At 50.4% G+C, this 23,792-nt stretch overlaps 1 long non-coding RNA gene across 2 annotated transcripts; it reads right to left on the reverse strand.

The window, feature by feature from the left end:
- Window positions 1–5,226: 5,226 nt before the first annotated feature.
- LOC148220999 (uncharacterized) lies at window positions 5,227–13,057 on the reverse strand. 2 transcript variants are annotated; one of them, XR_015808687.1, is made up of 4 exons: window positions 11,818–13,057; window positions 10,012–11,334; window positions 8,627–8,779; window positions 5,227–5,662 (listed from the first exon to the last, which is right to left on the reverse strand). It is a non-coding gene; the product is annotated as an uncharacterized LOC148220999 (long non-coding RNA). The 2 variants fall into 2 exon arrangements; XR_015808688.1 differs by lacking the exons at window positions 10,012–11,334; window positions 11,818–13,057 and adding an exon at window positions 8,871–9,261.
- Window positions 13,058–23,792: the final 10,735 nt, after the last annotated feature.

Consider the following 23,792-nt stretch of genomic DNA (forward strand, 5'->3'; position numbering starts at 1 on the left):
AACTGGTCCAGGTGCTCCAAATTCCCGCCTGGCAAAGTTTTCCCTCCAAGGAATTCAGCTGAGCTTTCCTCACCCCATATTTATATAAAATAAATAGATTTCATCTATTTAAAGGTATGATTTAATTTGACAAAAAACCCCAGAACTTCACTCTGAGGCCAGGAGTTCAAACATCCCAAACCAGAGCCTGGAAGAGAATCCCAAAGAATGGTTGGAAATGGATTTCAGGGAGATTAAAATCCAGCGTGGTCTGGAGCTGCCGTGGAGCCGGGATTGTCGGGAACAGGGATGAGCTTGGCTTTGGAAAATCCGATGTTAATGACGGGATTTCCGTCCCTCCCGTCTCTCATTCTCTGGACAAGGATCCGAAGGTTTTTTTCTGAAGGATCTGCCTCAGGGATTGGGAGCAGGACGTGTCAGGGGATGGTCAGAGCCACGCTCCCGGTTTGTGGGAGCAGGGAAAAGGAGAATTGGTTCTTCCCAGAGGATTCCAAACCCTGGCTGGAGCTGGCAGGGACGGGAAGAGCTCAGCCTCAGACCCTGCAGCTCTCAGCCCTGGGAAAGGCTGGAAGGAACAGATCCTGTTCTTCTGGAAAAGACCCAAAATTCACTTTGGATTGTGCTGCTCCAGCTCCAGGATCCCATCCCAGGAAGGAGCTGGAGATGTTGGATGGAGGGGTCAGAGGGGATGGAGCAGCTCCGCTCCGGAGCACGGCTGGGAGAGCTGGGAATGTTCACCTGGAGAGGACAAGGATCCAGCGAGAAATTCCAGAACATTCCAGGGCCTGAAGGGGCTCCAGGAAAGCTGGGGAGGGACTGGGGACAAAGGGATGGAGGGACAGGACACAGGGAATGGCTCCCAGTGCCAGAGGGCAGGGATGGATGGGATATTGGGATGGAATTCTTGGCTGGGAGGGTGAGGAGGGGCTGGGCTGGAATTCCCAGAGAATCCCTGGCTGCCCCTGGATCCCTGGCAGTGCCCAAGGCTGGGCTGGGATAACCCGGGATGGTGCCCATGGCAGGGGTGAGCTGAGCTGAGCTGATCCGAAGATCCCTCCCAGCCCACTCCGTTGTGGAATTCTGTTTTCCAGCAGGATTCCCCTGCTCGGAGAGGCGATGGCTTTTCCATGTAAACGTGTTTTCCATGTAAATGCTCTTGGAGGGCTGTTTAGCAGGAAGTGACAGCGGTGACAGCTCCGATCCTCCCGGGAATCGCTGCAGTCACTGTTGGTTTTCTCCTAAAATGACGGATCTTGATCTCTCCGCCTTTCAACTTCTGTGGATTTTGGATTTTTTTTTTTTTCTCCCTAAACCGCGGTGTCCTTGATAAATAAACACAAACAAAGAAACGCCTCGGAGGCAGGGAGGGAATTCCAGCCTGCAGAAGGGAAAGAAGGGAAATAAACCATAGAAAAAAGGGAAATCATGGAGAAAAGGGAAATAAACCGAGCCAGACAGATCCCAAGGGCTGGGAATCCCAAATTCCTGCTCAGTGGGAAAAATCCTGGGCATGTCACGTCCATCCCTCCTAGCCCACGGCACCAGCTTGGCTATTCCTTGCTTTTTAAAATGGAATTTTTGGCCCTTTCACCCCCAACCCTGGCAGGTCCAAACAGCCCTCCCAGGCTCCAGCACTGCCCTCATTTCTCTGGAAGGGCCCTCCGGACTGAGGGACTCAGAATTGAAATCCATGAGCAAAATTCCTCCTTTCCCCTCTCTCATTTTGCATTAAATATTCCATTAATGCAACATCCCAAGCCCCCAAAGCAGGGGAGGGGACGTTAAAATAAAAACCCATCAGCCCCTATTGCTCCCCAGATCTTCCCAAGGCAAGAATTTAATTTCTGGCTGAATCCCGGAGGGAAATGAGAGGAAGTGGAGAAGGATGGAGGAGGAAGTAAAAAAAAAAAAAAACATTAAAAAAATCCCCTCACCCAAACAGAAATTGATGAAATAAATAATTAAATGCAATGGGAACGATCAGGGAGAGGAGCTGGAAATGGGGGAAGCTCCTGATGGGAATGGGAGAGGGATCTCTCCATCATTTCCATTTCCCAGCACGCAGGGACTCAGGACGAGCTATTAACGAGCTGACATTTCGGAGAGCATTTAAACCCTCCTCAGATTAAAGCTTTTTATTCCCTGCAACTCCCAGCCCTTCCACATTCCCTAACATTTGCCCTCTCCTTAGCGGATTTATTCCTGGAGTTCCTCGGTGCCTCCATCCCCTTTTCTCTCCCTGTATTTACCGTGGAGCTAATGGGGAATAAATGAGGAGCAAAACGAAGCCGTTCCTGCTATAAATAATTGATGGACACGGCGGCTCCTCACGGATCCCACACAGGTCCCGCGCACGTGGGCACGGAACGAGCTCGAGCTGAGAAATTCCGGCTCTTCAGCACAGACGGGAGAGATAAAAAAAATAAAAATAAATTTAAAAAGAAAAAAAAAAAAAAAAAAAAAAGCCAGGAAAAATGAGAATATTCTCTCCTGACCCATCCCAGCTCTAAAATCCAGGTATCACCGCCTGGGTGGTGCCGTTGTCCCAGCCCTGCCACCGCCGCTGTCCCCGCGCGGGCACGGCCACAATGCGGCGGAACAGCCGCGGATAATTAAACTTTGCGGTGAGCAGATAAAGCCAAGATGGGCTTTTTTCCCTCGGAGCTTTTCACATCCCAGCTGGAGGCAGCAGATAAGGTGGAAATTGGCCTATTTTCCAGCCCGGAGTGGCTTTGAGGCGAGAACGCGGCGAAAATTTCAGATTTTTTTCCGTCGGTCCCTTCTTGGGAATCAAAATTTGGGGGTTTGCAAGGTGACACCCGCACTGTGGGAATGCGGCTTCTCCTGGGATCAACGGGATGTGATTCCTGGTGGGAATGAGGGGAAAAGGCTGGGGATGATCCTGAATCCTTTTCCCAGGATGCTGACGGTTGTTGTACCCACCACCGGGATCCACAGCACCACCAGACACAGGAATGGGCTTTAAATCCCAAATCTGGTGGGATCTGCTCAAATTCCAGCCCTGCCTGGGTGGGAAGGAGTTCCATGAGCACAGGAAGAGCCAGGAGGGACACAAAAGTGATCCCAGGATGTCCCAAGCCCCTGCAAGGCCACAGCAATGATTTTTGCTGTACTTGGGTTGAAAATTCTGATTTGAGAGGGATTTGGGAATTCTGGAGTTCCAACTCAGCGTGGTTTGCCAGGGAAATCATCTCCGTGAGATCCTCTGGGAATGAGAATTGTGGGAGTGGGAATTAAGGAGCTGAGCTTTCCCCAGAGTATCCAGGGGAGTGAAACCTGGGATTGGTAATCAGAGATTTCGGAATTCCATTAGCTCGGATTCATCCAGTGCTTAATTAATTAATTCTCTAATTCTGTGCCCATATAAATGTATATGGACAGCTATGGATGTGGATGTGCCAACATTCCAGGCTGGATGGGGCTTGGAATGACCTGGGATTGTGGAAAGTGTCCAATCCTATGGAATGGATGGGATTGAAGGTCCCTCCAACCCAAATCATTCCATGATTCCAGGATTTATTTAAATAAATGATGGCTCCCTGCGCTGGCGTTCCCTCTCATCTTCCATTTGCCATGATTTGATCCATCGGGCATTCTTGGTTTTCCAGACGTTCCCTCCACTCCCTCCAGGGTAAATCCTGCTCAGTTTCCTCTGCTCCAGGTCCGGACTCAATGTTTTCACAAATGGGACTGGTTTTGTTGCAAAACTCCCCAAAAACGCATAAAAACCTTGTGGAAAAACGGGAACCAGAGGGAGAAGGAGCTGGGATGGATCCATCTCCGTGAGAAATGGATGGATCCACTTTTGTGGGAGCTGGAACCATCCCACAGGATCATCCTGAAAACATCCAGTAAAAATTCCCGCTTTTGCCTGCCGGCTCTGCGGGGATGGAGAGGCTGGGAGGGGAGAGGAGCCGGGTCCAGCTCCCGGCACATCCCGATCCCGTTTGCCTTCCCGCTGGATCGGAGCCTTCATCTCCAAAACCGCGGGCCCGGGAGCTCCTCCGAGGCCTCATTAATGGATGTTTGCCAGGCGCTCCGGAATCCTGCGGGAAGCGAGGCCGCGCTATCGGCGCCCCGAATCTTTCCCTGACTTTTATCCGCCTTCCAGAGGGGCTTTGTGGGTGATAAAACTCCTGCTCTGCCATCCCCTCCCCGGCCCCAACCGAGGCGCCGAGGGCTCCAAAATAAATATAAAAAAAAAAAAAAACAAACCCCACACGGATAAACCCCAAACCCTTGGAAGAATCCGTCTGTGCCGAGATAATTCTGCTTATATAACACATTATCTGCCTTTCTCTTGGCCGGGATTGCATTTCTCAGGGATATTTGCATGAGAACGGGAGCTTTGTTGCTCGGGAAATTCAGCTGCCACCGCTGCTGGCCCCATTCTGCTGCGGTCGAGTGACAGCCTTTGTGCTCCTCCGCCTCCCGGGAATGATATCCCTGCTTTTAAAGGGGAAAAACAGACCTGGGAAGGCTCTTCCTGGTCCCACTCGGCTGCAAGGGCAGCGAGGAGAGAGCTCAGAATACATCCAGCAGCTCAGGGATGGGATTTCTAGGGGGGAAAAGGTTTTTTGGGGGGATCAGTGGGAAGGGTTGGGGGTAGTTAGGAGGGTTTGGGAGCTGAGTGTCCCTGGTGCTCCAGCTTTGGGTTTTCCAAGGATTCCCATTGGGAATGCAAGGCATGAGCAAGAGATACTCATGGGCTGGGATTTTGGGGGAAAACCTTTTTTTTTTTTTTTGAGGAATAAATGGGAATGGTTGGGGGTAGTTAGGAGGGTTTGGAGCTGAGTGTTTTCCCAGTGTTTCCAAGTGTTTTTCAAGGATTCCTACTGGGAATCCAAGGCTGGAGCAAGGGATGCTCAGGAGGCCACCAGGGGCCTCAGGACTCCTTTAGGTATCCATGGATTTTCTCTCCGGAGTGGGATTGGTCCCTGCAGGAAACACCCACGGAGGTATGAGGGGAAATTCCACAGCAAACTTGGGAATGTTTCAAATGAAAACTGCTCCCAGCCTGGAATACGGATGGAGGTGGTTTGGGGGTTTATAAAGCCCTGATTGCTCACATTCCATTCCCTGGCTCTGCCTGGCATTCCAAACAAGAGGAAAAGGGCAGGAATGGTTCTGAGGAGGAGGAGGAGGAGGATGTGGTCACTGAGCTGCAAAGAGAGAGGAAGGGCAGCAACACCCACGGAGCTCTGTGGGGAAAAAAGGCCAATTTATTGTACAGCCAGCCCGGATTGAAAGTGTGTCAGTGCAGCCAGGACAGCACAGGAGCTCATGGGACAATTGGGAAAAACATCCTTGGGACGGCACCTCAGGATGTGTCCCACGGGAAAGACACCAGGGGTTAATGTTGGTGATGAATTCCACTCTGTTTGTCACCGTGTTGTCACCCTGGGAGACTCCTCCCTAACTGAAGCTGCAGTCAGCTTGTCAGCCTGGGAATGGAGCTGAGAGTCAGGAGAAATCCAGAATTCCCAAGCTGGAATTCCCCAGCTCTGTCAATGTGCGTGTCCACAAGAGGAGGAGCGGAAAACACGGGTGAGATCCGGGATGTTCCCAACCAGCAGGATCCTTCCCGGCTCTTCCCACCTTTCTCCAGATGTATAAATCATCCAGGCCAGGCTCAGGGATCCTTCCAGGGGAGATAAAAGGCAAAGATAAAACCCCGGGCCAGCGCTCCTGCCACCTTTGATGAAAAATTCCGGGGCGGGAGAGCTCCCTGTGCTTCCTCAGGCTCTGCATCCCCGGAGCGCTCCCAGCCCGGCCCTGCCCTTCCTCACCTTCCTCACCTTCGATTTTGCAGGTTGGAGATGTATTTTTAATTCCTCGTGGTTTATTTTTAATTCCTGCTGGTTTATTTTTAATTCCAGGCTTTTTCGGGGCTGGCTGCTGTTGCCGCCACTGGATGAGATGAGGGAACTTCATAAAACTCCAAAATTTGGGCTGTGCTGGTATCAGAGGGGTCAGGGAGGGTTCAGCCCACCCCAGCTCCTCTGCAACCCTCAAAAGAGCAGAATTTGTGCCTTTAATGGCTCAGAATTCCACAAAAAAATAAAAAAATTGTGGGAGGCGGGGAGGTCATGTATGGATCAGCGGGATCAGGAACTTTAATTTGGGATCAGGAACTTTAATTGGTTTTTATTCACCGGAGTGGTGACAACTCCCAGTGCAATTCCAGAGCCCTGGAGCCGCTTCCTGCCTTCCCAAACTCCAAATTAACAGCACCGAGGGATAATTAACCTCACCTCTGGAATAATTCCTTTATTCCAAAGGCTGAGATCCCGAGCAGAGCTCAGGGAAGGCAAAGGGCCCCTCTGGGCTCCCAATTCCCCTCAAAAACCCATCCAGCATTCCCTGGGATTTTCTGGGAGCCAGGGAGGCCTGGAGGGATTTCCAGAGGCCCCTTCCCTCCCTTTTCCCAGCCTCTCTCATTTTCCTGAGCCCCTCTGGGATTTTTATTTTCCGTCCAAGTCCAGTGGGAAAAACTTCCTTTCCCTTCTCCCCTCGTTATCTGCTCCTGAATATTTGATATTCCCAGGATCCAGGGCTTGGAGCTGCTCTGCCACCCCGGGATCAGGAGAGGAGCATCATTAGAGGCAAAAATTCCGGAATTTTTGAGCAGGGGGAGGTTTATTTTGGGATGTTCCTGCTTTAGGAAGCGCTGGGAAATCAGCCCTTGGAGAAATCAGTGGAATCCTCCCCTCCCGAGGGGTTTTGGGGTGGGAGGGGGGGACATTCCCAGAGCTCATCCCAGGTGGAAGCTCAGGATTGCTCTGGGAGGGCGGAGCAGAGAGAAAATTCTTCCCTTCGCAGCCAACAAATCCCAAAATTCCTGAGATAAACATGAAATAATAACTCGATATTCCTGCTGCCCCTTCCCCGGCTGCTACACGGTAGAAAAATTGGATGTACAGTGGAAAAACGCATGGATGTACACGGGGAAAGTGGATATACACTGGGAAAACACACTGGAGAAATGCTGGAAAAATGGGTGTAGACTGGAAAAATACACGGATACACAACGGAAAAGTGAATATACAGTGGAAAAATAAATGGATGTAGGCTGGAAAAATCCGTGGATACACACTGGAAAATGAATATACAGTGGAAATATAAATGGATATACAGTGGAAAAAAACATGGATACACACTGGAAAAATGGATATAGACTGGAAAAACCCATGGATACGCTCAGGGAAATGGATATACAGTGGGAAACCCCATGGATATGCCCCCAGATCCCCGCGGAGGCCCCGTTGGGGTGGGGGTGGCCGCGGTGGCATTGTCCCCTCGGGGTGGCACTCCCAGCCTTGGCTCCCACGCCCTTTCCCAGGACAAACCTCCCGTTCCCTCTGCCAGCACCACGGAACGGCTCCCCGGCACATTCCCGTTTTTTTTAATAAAAATTATAGAGGGGAAGAGCGATGATGTGATGATGTGGCACTTGAAACTAAAACCCAGCTATTTCTCCCATCTTTATCATCCTGGGAAATGCAATATTTTGACATTTCCAAGGAGCTGCAGCATTGTTGGCTTTGGTTTTTTTGTTTTTTTTTTTTTTTCTTTTCCCCAACATATTTTATCTTTCCCGGTAGGCTATCAGCCCAGCTCGTCTCCTTTTTCTAATTTCATTAACTGGCACCGAGAATAAATCCCTTTATTTCCCCTGGAATCCTCCCACTCAACGTTTTCCATTCTCCCATTCCATACAGATTTCCACGTAAGATATTTTTCCAGCCCGGTTGCTCTGGGAAAAAATTGCAGGAGAGACAAACTCCAAGGTTGAAGCCAAGGATGTGGGAATTTGCTTTTTTTTCCCCAGGGAAAAACTGAGGAATCGCAAGGGAAAAATGGGAATGTGGATCCCACTGATGGGATTTTCTCAAGGAGTGCTTTTGATCCGGGGCAAAAGAAGAAATTCCCAAATTGGGAATTTGGATCCTAAGGGCAGCTGAGAGCTTGCTGAGCTCCCAAAATTCCCTCTGCTCCAAAAAAAAAAAAAAAAAAAAAAAAAACACCCGGAGCATCCCAAACCTCACAGCTCAACAATTCCACCTCCAGCAGCATGGCGTGAAACAATCCAGAAAAATCCTGGAAAAGCCAGGATTTGATGGATTTAGGGATAGGCGCTCCTGGCTCCCAGCTCTCCGTGCCCTCCCCAGGTGTTTCCCAACCCTTCCAGCCATTCCCAGGGCTGGCAGAAAAAAAAAAGGGGGAAAAGCAGGGAATCCTTTACCCAGCTGTAACAAGGCCCCCGTTAATTATGCACCGTAAGCTAATGAACATTTTAATTCCATGCATCCCCCTCTTGCCATTCCCTTCTCCTCCCCCTCTAAATAAATATTTCAGCGTCTCGGGAGCGCCGGGAGCGGGGCCGAGCAGGTTGATTTAATCTGCAGTCCCTGCTCTTTGCCGAGCAGGAATTCTCTCATCTGCCTCCCGCACATCACAAATCCTCGCCGGGGGGAAGGAGGGGGATCAGAGCCCATCCAGCGCTTCCCTCCTTCCCTCTGCAAGTCCTTCAAGGATTTCGAGGAAGATGTGATTCACGGCTTTTAATCGCTCTCCTCCTTAACTCTTTGCGACGCGAACTCACCGGAGATTCCCTCAATTCCCATGGCAACAGATTTCCCAGGGGATGAGGCCACCAGCTCATCCCACAGAGGCGAATTCCCTCCGGTCTTTCCAGAACTTTCCCACAGCTTGGCTTTGTTTGGGTCCATTTATCCCAGAATTGCCACGAAATCCCCTGGAACACAAAGAAATTTCAATCTCTGCAACGCTGCCAAGCCTTGGGGCTCCCAGCCTGGAACGAATCCCTGGATCCAAGCACGTCCCACCTCTGCCAGGGGATGTTGGATGTGGATCCTGGGGCAAATAATTCCTGATTTCCCGCCCCCAGCTCCCTCCTAGGGCAGGGAATAATCCAGATGGGAATAATTCATTTTTCCTGGCCTGGAAAAGAGCCCAAGCTGAGGCCAGCTGAGCTCAGCACCAAGCCCAGGCAGGTCAGTGTCCAGGCAGGGAGGAAGCACAAAAGGAGAATTATTTCTGTTTAATCCTTGCGGTATTAAGGGAAAAATATCCACAGTAATAGTGAGGCTCTTGGGGGAAGGAAAAAAATAATAAAAAAAACCTGGAGTCTGCAAAAACATAGGAAAAAAAAAAAAACAGCACCGGAAAATCTAAATAATGACCATGAAGCTGGAAAAGAGCTCCTGGAAAATCCTGACTCGGCAGAGACCTTGGAGCTGTTGTCTGGAGCTGATTCCTCTGAGCCCTCATCTCCTGGAAGCTCCTCCAGGGCCAAGCCGGGATCCAGGAGCGTTCCCAAGGATGGCAAAGCAGAATTCCACACATCTGGAAACCTCCCGGGGATTCGCTGCCCCTTTTTCCTTCCGATTCAGTGAAAAATCTTCCAATTTAACGATTTTACACTCCAAACCTTCACTGGGGACGGGGGAGGTCAGCGGGTGCCGGAGGTCGGTGAGGGTTTGGGGCTGATTTACAGCTCCCTGTGACTCCTGAAAATGCAAACCCTGAGCCAGCTCTGCCTGGGCTGGGGAATTGATCCCATAAAACATTTTGTGGGAATGCTGGCGCTGATCCATCATCCTCCCGCCGCCCTCCCTGACCCTGCTGACACCGTGTCCGTCGTGGAAAACTCCACGCTGGGACGTTCCTCTGCTGAGACAAAACGGAATCAGGGATCCCAGGAGAATTCCTGAGGTTGGAAAAGCCCCCCAAGGTCACCGGGTCCCGCCTTGTCCCCAGCGCAGATCTCCCAGTGCCACCTCCAGGAATTCCTTGGACGCCTCCAGGGATGGGGAATCCAAACCCCCCGGGCAGCCCCAGCACCGAAATTCCCCCTCCTCAGGAGGGTCCTGGTTCCTCCCCACCGGGATCATTCCCATTATATTCCCAATATCCCATTTTTCCCCATAATCCAAGTGATTAGTTAACTCTGGAGTGTTTAATTACCCTCGGAACATCCAGTGGACATCACCAGCTCCAGCTCCCGGCACCCACAGCGCTCGACATTCCCAATTAGCTGTAATTAAGGATTATAACGAATCCCCGTGTTTACACCACCCTTTAAAATCCCGAGTTTGGATTATTCCCAGTCCCCACGTGCTCTGAGCCGATTGTGGACGGGCTCGGGGTCAGAAAGAGAAATTCGGGGAAAAAAAAAAAATCCAAATTTGGTTTCCGAGGCTGCAATTCCCACTGCACGAGGAGGGAATCCAGCTCCTGCTGCCATTGTTTACCTCCCAGGCTGACAATGCAGATTTATGCAAATGATGTTTGTCTGCTCCTTAATTAGCAGCGCATTCCAGAGCATTCCTCAAGTTTTGGATCTCTTCCCCACATTCCTGGGGGAAAAATTGGGATTTGGGAAGAGGTGAGCGGCAGCTTTGCATAAATCCGGATTTCCCCTCCAGTTTCTTCGTGCAGTGGTGATGTCACAGAATTATGGAACTGTTTTGGGGAGGGAAAATAAATTTCAGAGAATCACAGAATCGTTGGGATAAAAGACCTTTCATAAAATCATGGAAATGTTTGGGTTGGAAAAGTCTTTTCGGAGAATCTTGGAAATATTCGAGTTGGAAAAGGCGTTTTATAGGATCATAGGATAGTTTGGGTTGGAAAAGACCTTTCAGGGAATCATGGAATGATTAAAAACGGGTGGGAAAAACCCCCAAGACTTTCTCGCTCTCTCTGAGGCGCATCAGCAATCCCAACAGGCAAAATTTGGGATAAATTCCTGGGAAAAACACACGAACTGTCAGCGAACAAACACTAACCAACTCCTGAGATATTTTATTCCCAAAAAGACGCTGGATCAGCTCCAAGTGCTGGGCACAGCCCAAGCTGAGCTTTATCTGGGAATGTTGTGGGATCAAACGCAGCCTCCCAGGGCTCCCCCTCCCATCCCCTTTTCCCAATTTTTCCCAGTCCCCTGCTCCCCTCAGGGACAATTCCTTTGCCTGGATTTACACATTTATTTACAAACCCAGAACACCCTGGGGAGGTGGGGGGGGGGATCCCAGCACCCTCAGGATTCCAGCCTGGCCTCTTCCAATGTTTCCTCTGCAATTTCTGCACACACACAGCCCCGCAAAATGGGCCTAAACACTGCAATTTTCCAACCATTTTCATCCAAATTGTCGGCAATTTCCCAATGGTCCCAGCACCAAATTATAACTGAGTGCTTGGAAACGCTGCGAGGCTGCCCAGGCATCCGTGGGCACGCGAGGGAGGGGGGGAACGCCGGGATGAGGTGGCAGCAGCTGGACACAAACCCTTCAAAAATGGGATTTTAGGTTATTACCGGCCACGTCTCGGGCATGGAGTCATCGGGGAGGGGGGAGATGAGGCCATTCCCGTGATGGATTTGGGATAAAATGTCATAAATCTCCCAGGGGGCTGGGAAAGGGGAGGGGGTTTGGAGGATATTTGTGGGTTCAGGATGAGAAAACAGGAGTGGATCCCAAAATAAATCAGGGCAAAGGTTCAGACTGAGAGGTCGCCTTAGTTCAGGCACTTGGGAAGCAATTCCAGCATGGAAGAAGAGATGGGTTACCCTGAGAGGGGGATCCTGGGGGGCTCAGCAGAGCTCTGGAAATGCCCAATTCCACCGTTTTTGGGGGATATCACATTCCTGGGAGTGTTCAAATCCAGGCTGGAAGGGGCTGGGAGCAGCCTGGGATTGTGGGAGATGTCCCTGCCCGTGGAAAATCCCTCCCTCAGATGGGATGGGATGGGATAATGGGATGGGATCCCAACCTGAGACAGAATTCCAGTTCTTTCCAATCCAAACCATTCCAGGACTGGGTCTGGGTATGGAGAGGGGCATCCAAGGCTGATGCTGCAGGAAAATCTGGATATTTGGGAAGGAAAGGCCAAGGTTTGAAGCAGAACATCCCCACCCCAGCAGCAGCCCCTGGAGCACCATCCCTTCTCCACCTTGGAATTGGAACAGGAATTTGGGAAGCAGCTCCTGCAGCCCCCCAGATTCACCCCAGAGCTCAGTCGCTCCCGGCCCTTCTCCGTGCCATCCTCCTGCTGCTTCCCACGCGGATTTCACACTCCCTGCTCCCCCCCCCGGAGCCAGGAACCCGTCAGATATTTTTGTGTTTCTCGCAGATGGCCTCGGTTTCAAACCCAACCACGCTGCAGGCACGGGGAATGTATTAATAATTACACAAGGTGTTAATTGCTTCCCAGGCAGGGCTTTTGTCTCTCCTTCCTCTGCTGAGACAGCGACAGGGAAAGTCAACAAGTGTCAAGTGAGGTGCTTCATTCGTGAGCCGAGAGCATTTATTAAAATTGCTAATGAATCTAATAATTAAACACATAAATATACGTTACCTCAGGTATTAAATCTCATTATTGGGCCGTCCAAAATCAATTTGGGGGCGTATGCATATTAACACATGGGCAAAGTTAATTAGAAATGTCCAGATCAATATTTGAGTAATTCTTAACCGGTGGAATCCCTGTCTGCAGAGCTGTGAATAAGTTATATCCCAGAAATTAATGCCTTCTCCTAATGGAGTTTATCCTGGGAAATTAATAATACTCCGGGAAATGTGCAAAAATAAATGACAAACCTGTTTGCCTGAGCACTGCCCTCGGGGAAATCATTAAATATCCGCTGTCAGAGCCCAGGCTCTGCTCCAGCCCCGGAGCACTGGGAGAGCTGGGGCAGAGCTGGGATGGAGCCCTCGTTCCCTGCTCCAGGGGTTCCAGCTCAATTCTGCTTTTCCGGGAAATCTGGGCTCCTGCAGCTCAGGTATGGAGCCTGCGGGGCTCTGACCTTCATTCCCTGCTCCAGGGGTTCCAGCTGAATTCTGCTTTTCCAGGAAATGGAGCTGCAGTTTGGGCAGAGCTCCTCCCACAGATCCAGCTGATCCCACTGATCCAGGAGAGCTCCTCCCACAGATCCAGCTGATCCCACTGATCCAGCAGAGCTCCTCCCACTGATCCAGCTGATCCCACTGATCCAGCAGAGCTCCTCCCACTGATCCAGGAGAGCTCATCCCACAGATCCAGCTAATCCCACTGATCCAGCAGAGCTCATCCCACAGATCCAGCTGATCCCACCTTGGGCAGATCTCATCCCACCTCCAGGAAAATCCACCCACAGAATTTTCCTGCTCCTCTCAGAGCCTGACCCCCATGAAGATCCCAAATCTGTGCTGGTGCAAATGATGGATCCCACCTCGGATCCTGACCCAAACCCCACAAAATCCAGCAGCTCCGGCTCTCCTGGAGCTCTCCCAGCCCAAGGAGAAAAATTCCACTGTTTTTTAAAGGCACATCCTAGGATTTGCAAGGAGCAGGAAGGATCCAGAGCCTGATCCCGGGAGGAATTGGGGGCAGCAGCACCAGGGGGGATTTATCCCATCCCTGCCCAAATCATCCATCCCACGTCCCTTCCTGGGCTCCTCAGGCCGGCACCGAGCTGGTTAAAAAGCAGAGAAAGAGGGAAAAAAAGGAGCAAATCCATTTATTTTTGCCTGGAGCTGCTTCTGTCACCGCGGAGCTCCACCTTTTCCCTCTCCATGGTCCTGGCACGCTCCCGTTCCCTGGATTATCCCTCTGGGCTGCAGGGAGATCAAACAGCTGGAAGCTGTGTTGGACACATCCTAAATCATCCCCTCCGCATCCCAAACCCTCCCCTCCACATCCCAAATCCTCCCCTCCGCATGGGAGGTGTCCAGCACGTCCCAAATGATTCCCTGCACGTCCCAAATCCTCCTCTCCACATCCCAAATCATCCCCTTCACCTGGGACGTATCCAACACATCCCAAATCCTCCCCTCCTTGTGGAATTTGTCCAGCGCATCCTAAATCACCCCCTGAGTGTGGGATGTGTCAGACACATCCCAAATCCTCCCCTCCACGTCCCAAATTATCTTCTCCGTGTGGAATTTGTCCGGCACATCCCAAATCATCCCCTGCACGTGGGATTTGACTGATACATCCCAAATCATCCCCTCCACATCCCAAATCCTCCTCTCCACATCCCAAATCATCCCCTTCACCTGGGACGTATCCAACACATCCCAAATCCTCTCCTCCACTTCCAAATCGCCCCCTCTACCTAGGATTTGTCCAACACATCCCAAATCATCTCCTCCACGTCCCAAATCCTCCCCTGCACATGGGATTTGTCTGACATATCCCAAATCCTCCCCTCCGCGGGCACTGGGAAATGGGAAAAGCAGCTCACAGAAAGGGCGAGTGCAGATGTCAGGGCTGGCTCATTCATCCGTGATTTATGGGGAATTTCTGCCCTTCCCGGAGCCCTGGAGGACGCTGGGGACAGGATGGGGGCACGGGGGAGGGGGACAGGAGCTGTCGCACCTCGGAGAGCGGTGACAAATTAACCCCAGCCCCGGGCACAGCCCGGCAGCGCTTTATGGAGCCCAGCAATTACTCCTCCCCTCATTAACCTCCCCTTTGTCATTTACCCACCCTCCTCGCGCTCTTTGGGGTTTTATTGCTAATAAAGGGCGGCCGGGAGGGGAGGGGAGGGGGGAGCAGAGCAGGATCCCGAGGGGTCTCCCCCAGCTTCCCTGTCTGGGTTTGTTTCCGTCTCTCCTCGCCTCCCCTGGGATAACACCATCCCTCAATCTGCTCTGACACATTCCTTTCCCGAGGGCAATTTACGCGGAGAATGATTCCCTGATTGCTCACTTTGCCTCCTCCTCTCTTGTTCTGCCGGGCTGGGAATCTTTTCTTTCTTTTTTTTTTTTTTTTTTTTTAATTTTATTTTATTACTTATTTATTCATTTATTTTTTTTAATTATTATTTCTGACGGATCATAAAACCCCGTGTTTAGCAATAATTGCGTGCTGGGGGTGTTTTGCTGCTCCTTTCCTCTCCAGGCTCTGTTTGCTCGGCACGGGGGGGTTTTGGGGTTCCCCCGTGCCAGGAGGGGCTGCTGCCACCTCGGGGGGGGGACATTTGGGACCTCCCCATCCTAAAGAAAATTCCCACAACACAGGCAGGGCAGGGGATGCAGATTTGGGATCACTTTTGAGCCGTTTAACCCCAAACACGGAATTATCCCACAGTGATCCATAAATCCCACCCAGGGTGCTCCAAACCCCGTCCAGCCTGGCCTCGGACAATTCCAGGGGTTAAAAATATCCAAATCCTGAAGGAATTCTGGGCAGGAGCAGGGAGCTGTGCCCAGGCTGGGCCACGCAAATTCCAGAATTAAATGGGATTCCTGGAAGTGCCCCTGCTCAGGAGCCCCAGAGTGTTCCTGCTTAGCTGTAAATTTATCTGTATTGGATTATCCATTACAAGTGCAAATAAATTCCCTGTATTTCCCAAACCCACTCAATTCTGGCCTGGATAATGAGCAGGGGCAATTCCCAGGCTCAGAATTAGGAATTATCTACAAGGCTCTGCTTTCCCTGGGCCTTTTCTTTTAAATTTTAACCTTTTAACCTTCTCCGGGCCACCTGGGTGCCAGCAAATCCCAAAAATCCTTCCTGGCACAGCCAGCGTGGGGTTCCTTATGGGATCCACGCCACAGGGACCTGTGGATGGGGTTCAGGTGTTTGGAAAGGTGTTTATGGAGATATTTATGAAGATATTTATGAGGATATTTATGACAGGTCCTGCTGTACCTCGGCGAAATATTGATTTGTAAACAAAGGAATGTCCCCGTGACTGTTAAATCAACCTGAGCCACGGCACGGGCTGGAATTACTGAAAAAAAAAAAAAAATTATCTTTTTTTACATTTCTGTGTCTGTTTTATTGATAAACCAGAGGGAAAAGGGGGAAGAGAATGTCCCCAGCTGGGACGGGGGTGGTGGCACCGGTGATTTCCCGGGATCATCCTGGAATCTGAGCCGTTATCCCGGATTTATGGCAGGAACTCACCTGGGGTGATTCCCGAGCTGGGGAGGGACCAGGAGCGCCAGAAACATCCCAGGATTTCGGAGCTGCCAAAATCAGCTTTGCAGCTCTTTATCCCGGTGCTGAGGCAGCCCGGGTTGGTTTTTTTTTTTTATCTCAATAAATACAACTTTCTCCTTTTTTTTTTTTTTTATCGGTGCCTCGCTGTTGGTTTTACAGCCTTTGCCTGAAAGGAGGAAAAACGAGGCGCTAAACTTGGCACGGCCTCGCCATCGCCTCCCTTATCTAAAGGCAGCGCCGCAGATTGTGCCATAAAAACTGAGATAAGGGCAGGGACGGGGCTGGGGGCTGGGAAACAACGCCCTCCTTCCCTCCCTCCTTCCCTCCCTCCCAGCCTTTCCATCCATCCCTCTCTGCTGGGAATGTTTTCCCCTAAAATCTGACGCCAGGGCCCGAGTTTCCCTTTGGAAATGAGGCCGAAAAAAACCCGGGAGGGGTGAAAGGAGGGAGGAGCAGGGCCGGGATTTGGGAAAAGCAGCAGCCTGGGGCTGGATCCCGATCCAGGGCGCTCTTTCCACGTCTTTGTTCCTTGGCGGGTGGGAAATGACTCCAGCGAACCCCGCGGGTTATTCTGGATCTCCAATTCCCGGCTTCTGCTCATTCCCCAATTCCGGGGCTGCCGCACGGAGTGGCATTGTCACCTCTGCCCGGCCTGTGTGTCCCTGCCACCGCCATGGCACCACAGTGTCACCACAACGTCACCACAACGTCACCACAGTGTCACCAGAATGTCACCACAACGTCACCACAACGTCACCACAATGTCACCACAGTGTCACCACAATGTCACCACAGTGTCACCACAATGGCACCACAATGTCACCACAATGGCACCACAGCGTCACCACAATGGCACCACAATGTCACCACAATGGCACCACTATGCCTCCACAGTGCCACCACCCTGGCATCACAATGTCACCGTAATGTCACCACAAATGCCACCACAATGCCACCACAGTGTCACCAGAATGTCACTACAACGTCACCACAACGTCACCACAATGTCACCACAATGTCACCACAGTGTCACCACAGTGTCACCACAGTGTCACCACAACGTCACCACAATGTCACCACAGCGTCACCACAACGTCACCACAATGTCACCACAGCGTCACCACAGCGTCACCACAATGTCACCACAACGTCACCACAACGTCACCACAACGTCACCACAATGCCACCACCATGTCACCATAGTGTCACCACGATGCCACCATAATGTCATCACGATGTCACCACAGTGTCACTACCATGATGCCACAATGCCACCACAGTGCCACCACAATGCCACTGTAATATCACCACAATGTCACCATCATGACACCACAATGTCACCACAATATCACCACAATGCCACTGCAATATCATCACAATGTCACCACAATGTCACCATCATGACACCACAATGTCACCACAATATCACCACAATGCCACTGCAATATCATCACAATGCCACCACAATGTCACTGCAATGTCACCACAATGTCACCACCATGCCACTGCAATGTCACCACAATGTCACCACCATGGCACCACCCTGGCGCCGCTCCCCAGGGTTGGGATTTCCAGGATCTGGGAATGTCGCTGCTCCTTCCCCTCAGAGCGTTTTTGTTCTTCCCATCGCTCCTCACGGGTTGTTTTCCGCTCAAAATTCCATTTTTTTTTTTTTCTCCCCTCCTTGGAGCGCGGAGGGAGCAGCAAAGGTCAGGCTTTGCCCCGGGCGCTGGGGCCGGGCAGAGAGCGCTGACACCTTCGGATTCCAGGGAAAAAAAGGAACCACTGAGAGAAATTGGGGACAGCGAGACACAAACCCCCCTCCCCGGGGCACCGGGGCCGCCTTTCAAAGGGTCCCTGTGCTCGGGAAACAAAGATCTCATGGAGCAGGATGGGCAGCTGAGGTTCGGGAAAAAGGGAAAAACTCGTCCAAGGGCACAAAAAAGGGAATAAGCCATCCAAGGGCACAAAAAAAAATGGGAATAACCCATCCAAGGACACAAAAATAAGGGAATAATCTGTCCAAGGGCACAAAAAAGGGAAATAACCCATCTAAGGAAGGGAATAACTCATCCAAGGGCACAAAAAACGGGAATAACAAATCTAAGGGTTCAAAAAAAGGAATAACCCATCCAAGGTCACAAAAAAAAAAAAAAGGGAATAACCCATCCAAGGCCATGTCTTGTCCTGACCCAAAAAGACCCCCCGGGATGCAAAGGTGAGACAAAACCACCCCAAGATCTGGATCTGGGGCGTCCCTGGGAATTTTTCCTTCCCCCAGCCCAGAATTTGTGCAGATATTCAGATTTTCTTCACAAACAAAGCCCGGCCCGGTGCCGGGCACTTGAGGAAATGCGAGAAATGTTTCAGCAAAGCTGAGGAGAGGAGGCAGCTCAGGAGGAGCCTCTGATCAGCATCCAGCTCCCTCTAAATCATTCATGGCCCTCCCTGCCTGCTCCAGGAAGACCCAATTATCCCCATTTTCTGCTAAACATTGAGATTCCTGGAATTTTCGGTCGGAAAAGAGAGGAGGAGAGGACGATGCCAAGCGGGGGCTTGGAGAGGGCAGAGCTGAAGATCTGGGAGTCCCAGCCCAGCCCTGGATCATCCAGGAGAAAATTCCAGCAGAAAATTCCAGCAGAAAATCCCAGCACGTCTTGCCCGGAGCCAGCTGGAACGCAGCACCACCAGCGCTGGGAATTGAGATTTTCCAAATGTTCGTTTAATTCGGAATTAATGGGATGATTTTTATTCCCCCCTCCGCCTTTGCGATAATTGAAAGGAGGGGGGAAAAAAAAAAAATTATTATTAAACACAGCTTTGTGTCTGAGCCCTGACAACGAGGTGGGAAATATCCATCCAGCACATGGCTGCTAATTCCCAATAAATATGTTTCTTTCAATAACCAGCTGGTTTTAATTTAACAAACAAAGGGCTGCCTGCTAAAACCGGAATTAATGGAGAGTTTTGAGACCTCGATGGGAAGGCTCAGCCCCCACCCCTGGCCGGTGCCACGTCCCCATCCCAGAGCAGTGGGAATGTGGAGATGGATGCCGGGAATGTTTGGTGGCACAAATTCCCCCAAAATCCCGATTTTTCTGGCTGCTTTATTTATATTAAATAAATTAGTGGGGTTTTTTATTTTGTTTTGGGTTTTTTGTTTGTTTGTTTGTTTTCGCTTTCCCTGCTTTGGATGCCTCTCAACAGCTTTAACCAAAAGGAAATAAAAACCAGACCTGACTCCAAGGTTATTCCCCAAATCCGCCTTTTCCAATCTTCGTCCCTCCCGTGGAAAAGCAAATCCCACCGAGAATTTTTCCTTCTGTTTCCTCCAAGAGCAGCAGCCGCGGGACGGGCAGGGAATTCCACCTGGGAATGAGAAATTCCAGCGGGAGCCGCCCCTGACCTGCAGCCACCCCTCAGGTGACATCCAAATGTGACGTCACCGCGTGACATCATCATGTGACGACATCATCATGTGACATCATCATGTGACATCCTCAGGTGCCAAAGTCCCCTCCATGTCCCCTCCTCCCCCAAAAATCCAACGAAAACCCCGAATTCCCATCACAGCTTCCCCCTAAAATCCTTGGGAAAAGCGACGACATTCCAGGGAAAAATAAATTCCCGTTTTTAAATCTGGGTTTATCCTGCCCGCTCCGACCAAGCCCCAGCTCCTCTCCCAGGGATTTCTTGGAAGCTGGAAATGCTCCCAGTGCCAGACTGAGCTGTTTGGCCCCAAAAATTCCCGTCCCCACAATTTCAGAAAGGCGAAATCCAGGAGAAACCCCCAGATTTTAATTTTAATTATTTCTCCTTTCACAGATTAATGAACAGGTTGCATGAGCCGGGAGTGTATTTTATTAATTTTCCCAGGGAAAATTGAGTTTTCTCGACCTTTTTTTTTTTTTTTTTGGCAGGAATGCTCGTCAGGATAATTCCAACAAATTGGGGAGAAATTGAAAGCACCTGCAACGAAAAAAACAAAAACAATTTAGGCACAGAAGGACAGCGGAGCTGTGCGAGCCCAAAATGGGATTTTTCAGCAGTGGGAGATGCCCCAAATTGTTTTTTTTCTCCTCAGAATAAACCCTGGATGAAGGTGGCTCCTAATGGGCTCGTTTGAGATGGATTTAAGTGGATGGAAATCAGCTTTTCTTTCCATTCGGGGGTATTGGGAGCCAAGGAGACAGGGAATTATTTAGAATAGGAAAAGGGGGAAAAAAAACCCCTAGAATGGGTAAAAATGCATTTATGTTAGAAATAACACACTGAACAAAAACCGAATTTAATTCCTATTTAATGTTGCAGTGTCCTTGGGGAAAATAATTCCAACATGCTCCAAATTAGACACATTTTTTTTCCATAAAAGTGGAGTTTTCCTCCTTTTTTTTCCCCCCATAAAACTTGAGATTTGGGACGGTCCTGTTGGCACTGCTTTGGGGTGGTGGCATTTTGGGGTTGGGCTGAGAATCCCAAATTCCAAATCAAGTATCCCTCATCCCAAATCCTGCATCCCACACCCCAAAATCCCAAATCCCAAATCCAGTATCTTTCATCCCAAATCCCAGATCCCCGATTCCAAATCCTCCATCCCAGATCCCAGATCCCAAATCCAAAATTCTGCATCCCAAACTCGACATCCCAAATCACGCATCCCAAGTTCCACATCCCAAATCCCAGATCCCAAATCCCTCATCCCAGATCCCAAATCTGAAATCCCACCCCCCCAAATCCCTCATCCCAGATCCCAAATCTGAAATCCCACCCCCCCAAATCCCAAATCCCAGATCCCAAATCCCACACCCCCATCCCACGGGATCCCCCGAGCCCCCTCCCCCCTCATTAGCGTCTCCTCATTCCCACGAATTCCCTGGGAACGGGGCTGGAGCAAACCCCGGCTCGGAGCGATCAAAACAAATCAGCGCCACATGAAAGCAGCGAGGTTGAACAGAGGTGAGGAGCTCCAGGAGCGATTTCCACACTTTTATCCCATTTTTTTTAATTTTTTTTTTTTTTTTTAATTCTTTTTCCCTTTTCTCTCCATCGTTCCGTGCAGAAGCTCAGGCGGGATTTGATGGCTCGGAGATCTGAGGGCTCGGCTGCCAGGGCTGGCTCCGCGTTTAGCATCCATAATCAATCCCAAATTCTCCTCTGGCAGAGTCCTCAAAATCCCTCCCAGCACCCCAAAATCCTCCCCAAAACCCTGAATCCCTTCTGGGTAGCAAACCCTAAAATCCTCCCCAAAATCCTGAATCCCTTCTGGATAGCAAACCCTAAAATCCTCCCCAAAATCCTGAATCCCTTCTGGGTAGCAAACCCTAAAATCCTCCTCAAAACTTCCCTTAGTTCAGTTTAAACCCATTAAAGCTGGAATTTTTAGGACTGGAATTTCACCCCAACATCCCAGCTAAACCTCTCTTAGTTCAGTTTAAATCTGGAATTTTTAGGACTGGAATTCCACCCCAACATCCCCTCTAAACCTGCCTTAGTTCAGTTTAAACCCATTAAAGGTGGAATTTTAAGCACATCCCCCTCAAATCCCTGCTCAAACCTCTGAGATCCCAAAACGCCTCTTGGCCGTGGGGGGAGTTTTATGGACCGGCCACTCCAGGTTCTTTATGGAATCCCGTTTATTGCTGGAATTGCCCTCGAGGCTTTGATGAGGACACCTGAGGGGAGCCTCTCCTTAATTTCCTTAATTCTGTTTAATTGGCCATGGCTCCATCGTGCGAGTGGTGATAAAACAGAAGGGGAGGGAGGAAATCAGAGCAGGGACTCGTGGAGAGGCTCCAGGAGCAGAAATTGTCACCTGGGCGCTCATTCCGGCTCGGAAAAGGCCGGGAATGATGGATGGAGGCACTTAGGAGCACCGTGGCAGCAATAAAGGGGATGATCCATCCCGGAGCTGGCGGAATTCCAGCGGCTCGGCCTCGCTCGGCGCCCTGGGAAAAGCTGGGAAAGGCTCCGAGGGGTCGGGACTGCTCTGGGAAGGAGCAGCAGGAATTGTGAGGCTGAAGGTTTGGATTCCACTCCTGTTAAAAATATTCCACGGATGGAAATTCTGGGAAGTGTGGTGGGAATCGTGAGCCCGAGGGTCTGGATTCCACTTCCAGTAAAAATATTCCATGGGATGGAAATTCTGGGAGGTGTGGTGGGAATCGTGAGCCTGAAGGTTTGGATTCCATTCCCAGTAAAGCTGTTCCATACAAGGGAAATTCTGGGAAGTGTGGTGGGAATTGTAAGGCCATAGCTCTGGATTCCACTCCTGTTACAGATATTCCATGGGATGGAAGTTGTGGGAAGGATGGGGGGAATTGTGAGCCTGAAGGTTTGGATTCCACTCCCAGTAAAGCTGCTCCATGTTCTGGGAAGTTCTGGGAAGCAGCAGCAGGAATTGCGAGCTCGTAGCTCTGGATTCCTCTCTTGATAAAGAAATTCCATGAATGGAAGTTCTGGGAAGTGCAGTGGGAATTGTGAGCCCAAAGATCTGGATTCTGTTCCCATTAAAGCCGTTCCATGATTCCCTCCTGTGACTCCTTGATTATTTCCTGTGATTCCACGATTCCCTGCCATGATTCCATGATTTCCTCCAGTGATTCCACGATTCCCTGTCATGATTCCATGATTTCCTCCAGTGATTCCATGATTTCCTCCCGTGATTCCATGATTTCTTTCTGTGATTCCATGATTCCCAGCCGTGATCCCACAGTCCCACTGTCCCAGAGTTGAGGACCAGGATCAGGCCCAGCTGAGTGTCACAGCCCCAGCCCAGCCAGGGCCACCCCGGCAGGGACATTTCCAACATTTCCAACGTTTCCAGCACTTCCAACATTTCCAACATTTCCAGCATTTCCAGCCTCCCCTCCTTGGCCTCGGCTCAGCCGTTTCATCTCCTCCTCCGATCCCACCCGCTCCTCTCCTCAGGTACAAAGCAGCGCAAGAGCTTTGTAATTTAGTTGAAAGAAAAGAGGTGTTTTCTTTTTAATCCCCTAAACACCACCTTTTTGGTTTGTTGTTTTTTTTTGTTTTTTTTTTTTTTTTAATTTTTTTACTGCAAAGCGCCAGATCTCGCTGATCTCTTTTTTTAATATAATTTTTTTTTCACCCTTTTTTTTTTTTTTTCCCTTTTTAAATTTTAGAGGAGAAATTAATGCACGGAACAAAAAGAGAGAACAAAGCAGAGGGGGTTTTGTTTGTCCCCAGAAAAAGCTGCAAAGATGACAGGCACACGCCCGGCCACCGCAGGTACGGGCACCAGATTCGCACGGCTTTGTCTCCTGCCTTTGATGCCTCAAATTAAAAATGTGCCTGAGGACGGTAATTAAAAAAAAAAAAAAAAAAAAAAAAAAAAAGCCACAACAAACCCTGAGAACCACTCGGCTTTTTTTTTTTTTGCTTTCGGATCCCTCCAGCCTCAAGGTTTAACCCTGTGAGGGATCTCGGTGGGAATGGCTTTTCCAGAGGAGCTCCAGCCCCTGGAGCAGCCTGGGATGGTGGGAGGGTGTCCTTGGGGTTGGCTTTGGGGTCCCCTCCCAACCCAAACCATTCCAGGATTCCGTGATCACGGGGACAGGGTGGCCTGAGCTCATTTCCAGCAGAATTCCCACTTTTCGGAGCTGGGAGTGACCCCTCAGGCATCGCCTCTGCTCCTCCTAAAAAACCATCTGGGACCAAGACAAGGATGCAAAGAGTTCCTGTCTGGAATTCCCTGCAGGAATGTCACCAGGAACTCGGAGCACACGGAACCTGGAGGTCTGCAGGAGGGACGGGGGTGCAGGAGCAGCTCACAGGGAGAGGAGCTCTGTAAAACCCCC

The sequence above is a fragment of the Sturnus vulgaris genome, chromosome 28, assembly GCF_052056855.1.
Source record: "Sturnus vulgaris isolate bStuVul1 chromosome 28, bStuVul1.hap1, whole genome shotgun sequence".
In the NCBI taxonomy this organism is placed as follows: Eukaryota; Metazoa; Chordata; class Aves; order Passeriformes; family Sturnidae; genus Sturnus; species Sturnus vulgaris.